Source organism: Rhinolophus ferrumequinum, chromosome 13 (assembly GCF_004115265.2).
Source record: "Rhinolophus ferrumequinum isolate MPI-CBG mRhiFer1 chromosome 13, mRhiFer1_v1.p, whole genome shotgun sequence".
In the NCBI taxonomy this organism is placed as follows: Eukaryota; Metazoa; Chordata; class Mammalia; order Chiroptera; family Rhinolophidae; genus Rhinolophus; species Rhinolophus ferrumequinum.
Window position 1 is genome coordinate 50882336 of NC_046296.1, and position 7871 is coordinate 50890206.

The following is a 7871-nucleotide window of genomic DNA, read 5'->3' on the forward strand; positions in this document are numbered from 1 at the left end:
TACGAATACTTATCCATCTATTAAAATGTTGTAAAGAGCTACCAAAAATATGCACAAAAAAGACCCTTGAGAAGTCTGAAATACACTTGCGAAAAAGAAAACCAGATAATTTTAGAGTTCTTAATTCAAAATAAGAATATATAGCACCCCTAATTTTTGAGGGTTAAAGAAATCTAGATAAAAAGAGACGTAAAAGTGGCTTTGGGAACAACTATATCCAACGTGGACTCAGTTCACTGACGATTAGCCCAGTCAGTAGACAAGTACTGTCTATCCCGTAGCTCTAGCAAAGACTCAATCTTGATTAACTCTGACTTCTGGTGTATTTCTTCTCTGAGGAAAAGAAAAGCTAAATTTTGCTGGTTTTGTTGCTACCATAAACAAACTCAGCAAAAGAAGGTTGCTTTAGTACTCCTTGGATTACTCTAAATTATTTCAATCTGCTTCTATACTTCTCTCCCATTCTTAACAAGAACAAAGCAAACATAATTCTAATTTTAATCAACTGATCCAAATGAACAGACATGCTAAAAGTATAATTTAAGTTTAAATCTGTACTTATTCACATTAACAAGTATGTTATCCCAGTAATTCACAAACTCTCTAGTTTGAATACATCAAAAAATATCATTACGTACGTATATGGTAATAACCCAAACAATAAAAATCCAGTAAAATATTTTTAATGAGTTTCTGAATACTATCATGGAACATACAAGAGTATTAAAACAGTGCCAAAACAATCATGTAACACATGAAAGTCGAAAGGGGCAAAAATAATGTGTCGTTTAAAACTCCATTACAGAGAAAATCACCCTAAGCAGCTACAGGAAATGACATTGAGCATGGGTATTTAGAAACTGGGCATACTCTTACTCAGTCAATCTCTTACACTTAAAGCCACACAAACACAGTATATTTTAAATTTAAAGTGGATTCGAACAGGCATTATAGCACAGACTCTGGAACTAGACTACCTAGATTCAAACCCACGTTACTTCAACTCTCTGGGCCTGTTTTGTGACAGGTAAAATGAAGATTTTAAGAGTATTTACCTCATAGAGGAAGTTGTGAGGGTTAAAGCAGTTATTAATAAAAACAGCACACAACTGAACCTGGTATCTAGTAAGCACTTGATAAATGTTGGCTGCTGCCATCATTATTATTATTATTATTATTATTATTATTATTAAAAGAGTAACTGTTACCACCTGTGGAACTCATAAGAGTTTCACAACTGCAATGCTTACCTGTCATCATAGAAAATCTAGACGTGTAACAAGAGGTGACAAAATCTCAGTGATCTCTGTACTGAAGGCATTGATTTATTTATCTCCCCCTCAGGGACAGGAACCATGTCTTATTCAACTCTGTCCCCATTAACAAGTTCATGGTAAGTGTCCTAAATGTTCAAGTTAAGTAAATAAATATTTTGGTGTTCAAGCCACTCCTATTTACCATCATTTTCCTCCCAAAAGTCATACAAGCAGATTTTTATTTAAAGGCTACACGATACAATAATAATAATAATAATAATAATAATAATAATAATTCTAAGAAAGTATTTGCACTACAACAACAGGACAGCAGACATAGTAAGAGCCACAGACAAAGCTGCCTTCCCCAAGATATCTAAATATTCCTGTGGGAGAAGAGTCACTGTCAGGGTTAAAAGCAGTGCTGTCACTCCACACACCAGCCGCACCATCAGGACGAACCATCAGGACGGCTGCCACCACTCACTGCTCTCATCACTCTCCTTCGTATTCCTATCTTTCATCCATCATTTGCTTTGTAACATCAGTACACACCAGCTCACCAACATGCGATCTCCCTGCCCCATGAGTTCTCCCAAAGGGATTAACTATACAATTACAAACGTAACACGGAGGTGATCCCCTATTTGAGATGGAAAACTAAAAGTAGCCTGAGTTTTCCCGTTATCGTCCCTAGACAGTAATCTACTTCCTGTGAGGAAGTGAACAATTTACATTTTCAGGAACCTCAACTGTCAAAGACTGCTGAAAAAGTGGTTAATCATCTCGACACAAGAGATGGCTGTCCCTTAGATGTCCCCCTTCCATCTGCTTCTCCCAAGTTATCACAGGAGGATCCCTGTAGCCCCACTGCCAGATGGAGCAGACCAGATAGCGGTGAAACGAACACACTCTGCCAAACTGGACTGAAGCTCACAACGGCCTTTTGTGAGCGTTACCTCACTTGCTATCTGGAACTCACCAAAGAGTTTTCTTAGCTCCATTATGACATTCAAAATTTGAAGCCAGAAGAATTACAACTAATCCTCATTATCCAAGCGCAATTAGCATAGTAGAGAAAAAGGCCACTCACTGAGTGATTTCTCTTAAACAGGGGCCACATTTGATACTGATGAAAAAGAGATTTGATTAGAATTTTCCCCAAAAAATGAAACAAAATAAAAATCTATTTTCATAATGTATCTTATATCTACCAAAATTTGGGTCACACTTGCTACTATGAACTAACTCTTAAGTCAAGAAACTAATCAATTGATAGTGTGGGACCTGACTTGGTGATCAATCTATAAAAGAACGTGATATGACAGCCGTGACTTCACATTTGCTTTATCCAATACAATTATGTAAAAGTCACTTTTGGAAAAAAAAGAGATTTCATCATTTATTCCCCTGGAGCCTCTCACACTCCTTTAAAAAATTTTTAAAGCACCTCTCAAATCATCATCCCTGCTGCTTTTCCTCCCCAAAAGTTCACTGGTCTAACATTGCCAAAGTCTCACTAGCACCTCTTTTTAAATTAAACTATAACCGTAAAGTGCACAAATCTTAGGTGTGTAACTTGAATTCTTACATATGCTTACACCCATGTAACCGTGACTCATCTCGAGATATAGACCATTTCCAACATCTCGGAAGGTTCCCTCATACCCACCCCAGTCCTTACCACCACTGTCCCCCCAGAGAGGAACCACTATTCTGACTTCCATCACCAGGAAATAGTTATAGCTGTTTTTGAACTTCAATTAATTGGAATCATATAGTGCTTATGTTTTTGAGCAGTTCTCAACCTTGCTCTGAATTTATGAAATACTGCATCTTTGCAAGGTGTGCAATTTCACCTTGCAGTTGATTTAGAACGCATTCATGATATGTTGCTGGATGTTAGACAATTCTAGTGTTATGAATGTTTAAGTGTTGCTCAGTTTTATAATAGAGAACTCATCTGGGATTACTTTCATACTGTAGTGACTTCTGTACAAATACCCCGTTTCCCCGAAAATAAGACCTAGCCAGACAATCAGCTCTAATGTGTCTTTTGGCACAAAAATTAATATAAGACCGGTATTATATTATATTATATCATACCTGGTATTATATTATATTATATATCATATTATATTATATTATACTGGGTTTTATATTATATAAGACCCGGTCTTATTTTACTATAAGTAAAATAGTAAACTATATTACTATTTAGTTTACTATATTACTATTTAGTAAACTATAACTAAATATAAGACCGGGTCTTATATTAATTTTTGTTCCAGAAGATGCATTAGAACTGATTGTCCAGGTAGGTCTTATTTTCGGGGAAACATAGTATTCTAAAAACTTAATGTAAAAAAAGGAAAATAACTCTAATATCCATTATTCTAGCATTTTACCCCAAACATACCTTAGATAATTCTTCCCACTCCCTTCATGTAACTTCCCTCCAATGGAATCACCTTTACAATACACGCTACTGACTTTTGATGATACAATTAAGTTTTCTACAGTCTCAGAAATCAGAGTCCTAAAGGAAGTTATAAGCTTGGTTTTGTTACATCTTATTTGACCCAACAGCCTCAGAGGGTTTACAGTTCTTCCAAAACCCAGTAACAAAGAACTGCCTGCTCTATCCTTTTGCTTAAATGAGTTAACAATATCTACTGTCTGCACTCTCCAACCATAGAGTTACCAAAAAAAGGTAAATAAATAAACAACAACAAAAACCCTTACTCTTCTCTATACACTCCCCAACCCCATCACTGTTCACACCCAGTCAGTAGTCCATTCTGCCTTCAAAATGTGCGTGGCACGGTGGACTCCGAACTCTACGCTGCACAGCCAGTGCGCCGCTTTACGCCCTCACCGTCTCGTCTAGAGCACAGAAAGGGCCTTTACTGGTCTCTTCCTCCCACTGTCTTTCACCCGATCACTCAAGTCACCTCTCCAGAACCCAGAGCTGATCATGCTATTCATCTGATTAAGACCCTTCTGTAGGTCCCACTCTCTTAAGTGAGAATTCACTATCTGGCCCTAACCTTTCCTGGCTCCTCTCCCAGCAATTCCGGCAAAACCCCGGTCTGACCTCTGGACATCCGTGCACTCTCACTAGGCCTAAGGCAGCACTGCTTCCGCCTTTGGCTAGAAGCCCATTCTCCCTTTATCCTGCAGTCAGCTCCCTTCCTTTCTCTGGCAGGGACATTCCAGCAGAAGCAACTATTCCCTTGTGTGTTTCCACAGCTCTCTGTACCCACCACAACTATCTCTGAGTCCTCATTACACTGCATTAATCCCTTAATGGTTCATTTACTAGTCTACCAACTTCTGGACCGGGGCTTCTTCCTGGACTCCTCAAGGATAAGGTCAGGATTTAATCTTTACATCCCAAGGACTTGGCAGGGCAATTCCATAAAGGCTCAATAAAAAAATGAATGTCCCAGCCACTTTTATTCATGTCATTTTTTTGTATGGAGACTTAAAAAATTAGTACAAATATGTCAAAGCAATGAACCAAAGTTTTCTTTTAAGAGTCACTTAGAAAATTATTTTAAAGAGTTTAATAAAAACTAAAATCTCCCTTACTGATTTGTGCTTCCTGTTAGAAATTAGTCACAACTGTTTTTAAAATACCTTTTAAAATAACAACCAGACATCAATGGTAGAATGAATATACCACTTAAGTAACTGTAGTCAACACCATATAAATCACTATGGGACGCCAATGGAATGAATCACAGTTATTTATACAACTAAAAGATCACAAACAAAATTCCTTCACTGCAAAATTTGTTTATATATCCCCTTAACATGTAACACATCTGGATACAGGAAGACGGTATGCCTGGGGGTTAAGAACATAAGCTGGAATCACAGTGCTAGTGGTGCAGCTTGGGGCAAATAACTTAAATGTGTCTCAGTTTAATAAATTAAATAAATTAAAACTTCAATGTGTCTCAGTTTCCTCACCTGTAAAACAAAGATGATAAAGTGTCCACTTCACAATGTTTCTGAGTTACTGAGTTAGCTCATTTAAGGCCCTCGGAACAGTGCCTGGCAGGGTAAATGTGCTGTGATGTCAACTGTTATCACTGTGTTTCTAAGTTCTTTAAGCCCATATATATACATATATATATGTGTGTGTGTGTATATATATATACATACACACACACACACACACACATATTTTTCCCCCTCAAAACAGTACAATGAGATTGTTTCAAAAATGCTATGCCCATTTCAGAGACAGTAATAGAGGTTTATATTATTTCCCTAAGATATTTTAAATGGCAGAGTTAGAACTGGAAACCATACTTAATCCCAGGCCAAACTGACCAAATCTCCATGGATCGGTTTGGAAGAGTCTTTTGGGTTTTCCCTATTGTTTCTTCTTGGTTGTCAACAGCAGCCAGCCTAAAAGTGGAAACACAAGAACTACCCCATTTGCACAAGTTAAAAATTCGAGAGGTCCCACTTTCACAGGGCCTGACAAGTGGCAGGCACGCCAAGACAACAGTTACTGAAGACTGAAACACCAAGTGCCATTGTGCTCTCTCAGTAACAGCACAAGGCACTCTGCAAAATCAAGCCTGCTACCAAACAGAAAAGCCCCTTACTATTATGCTTATCTGTCACATCAAAGTACAACAGGGCCATTGGGACTTTTTTAAAAAAAAAAGGAAAAATTTGTTTAAAACAAATAATTTTCTTTTACTCTCAAAAACATACTTTTGCAAAAAGAACTTTAAAGACAAGTTTTTTGAAAACTGAACCAATTAGCTGTATTTCATGACATGCCTCTGCCCAAATAAGCCACACTGGCATGAATAAACAATATTTCATGTCCATGAGACCTTTCCCAATACTTAATTTCAATACTTCCCCTGGGTTTAAACTGAATCCCAATTCTGCCTCAATTATAGCCACATGCACATGGAATACAGTTAATGAGCTTCGAAGGCATATACAATGTTCCTGGGGAACCCACCTGAACCAGGTAAGTACAAGGAAGCAAAACATCTCCAAGATTATAGTGCCCTATCTTTATTTTCCTTCTCTTCAAACCGACAAGTAGAAGACACACTTGAAAGATCAGGCTTGACAGCCTGAGTGAGGCCTGCTTTTCCTTTCCTGGTACCGCCAGGAATTAACAGGAAGGTGTCTGGTGCCTGGAGGACACACGGATAAGGCAGCTAGCTCCAGCCCCTGCCCTCGACAGCTCGTGTCAGAGACTCGCACGTGGCGGCCACTTGGGACGCGGCACACACCTGATTTAACAGCGGCAGAGTTCGGACGGAGTTCAGGGCGGTGCCCAGGTCTGGAACAGGAAGGTGTTGATGCTCATTTGTAAACAGCGACGGGACACCTGGCCCTCCGTATCCCGCGCCCACCTCGCCGTCGCCGGCCCGGCCCGCGCGGCCTCGCAGCCCCCGACGCCTCCGCCTGCCTCCGGGAGTCGCTTCCCTGCGACTCCTCTTACCTGAGCCAGCGACGCCGCCACCTGCGTCGGGGCCCCAATTCCGGGTCAAGTGACCGTCACCCCGGCCCCAGCTCAAGAGGCCTGCGGATCAGAGGGAAGAGCCCATAGGGCCGCTCCCCCTCCACCAACTCGGGGATCCCCCGGCGGCCGCCGCCATTTTCCCCGCGCCGTAACCCCCACCTGGCAGTTCCAGTCTCCCACCTGTGACCAGCAGGAACGACACGCGACACCGTACGGGTGCGCGTGCGCGAGCTGGGGAATCCGTGGGGGTCACAACCTCCGAGATGAACCCGCCGCTAATTCATCCCAAAGCGGGGAGGCGTCCGGCCCGTCGCCCTAGTAATGCGTTCCGACAAGCTTTATTCTGATTGGCTGCGAGCGCAGTGACGCAACGGCGTCCCCAGCTGCGTGTGAAGCCTGGGTCCCCGGCGCCCCGCCCCTGCACCCCGGCGAGGGACACCTGAGGCGTCAGTTTTCGAGGGCTCCCTTAAAGGGGACGTGCTGATTTCCTCGCCTAGCCTCTGGGCGCGGAGGGACCCCGGGAGCGACGTATGTCGGGGCGAAAAACAATTCAAATAGGAAGTCTCACAACCTCCTATTTCAGCTTCACAACCTCTCCAATTTCAATATTTAAGATGTGCCTTGTCGCAAAGAACCGATGGCCCGTCCAACTGCTAGAGTTTCAGAGTGGAAAACAAATCTGGGGAGTAAATTTACAAGCCAGATTTACTAGCGCGAAGGCACGGGTCAAAATCAGAGGGAGAACTCGTTCTAGAACGCAGATTCCGAATACGCCGCGCCCAGCTCGCCCCAGCACGCGCAGCACGTCCCCAGTCCTGACCCTGGGACAGTGTCGATCCCTAATCTGCGGGGCTTTAAAGCTCCTAATCGTGGGGACTGCTTCAACCTCTTTTCGTTCCCTACACGACGCCTTCCTCCTGCTGACCTTCAACGTTCACTGAATTCAAATCTTAAAAATAACAAAACAGCCACACACGTAGCCATTCAGTCATTCACATATATTTTATGTATTTTACTCGTTTATTCAACAAGGCACAGAGCGGGGTGAATTGTTTTTAAGTACAAGTTTCCTGTCCTCACAAAATTTATGGTGTGATGATGAACAT

The 7871-nt window shown here is 41.6% G+C and overlaps 1 protein-coding gene across 4 annotated transcripts in view; it reads right to left on the bottom strand.

Annotated features, from left to right (window-relative positions):
- The window catches only part of LCLAT1 (lysocardiolipin acyltransferase 1), a 162732-nt gene extending 155629 nt beyond the window's left edge, over nucleotides 1-7103 (bottom strand). Inside the window, exon 1 of one of the 4 annotated variants that reach the window (XM_033124459.1) lies at nucleotides 6946-7103. The gene's annotated coding sequence lies outside the window, so the exon portion shown is untranslated. Of the gene's footprint in view, nucleotides 1-6532; nucleotides 6707-6744; nucleotides 6881-6924 lie in introns of those variants that run through there. The other 3 variants (XM_033124460.1, XM_033124462.1, XM_033124463.1) reach the window with 3 other exon arrangements.
- Between the last annotated feature and the right edge of the window lie 768 nt (nucleotides 7104-7871).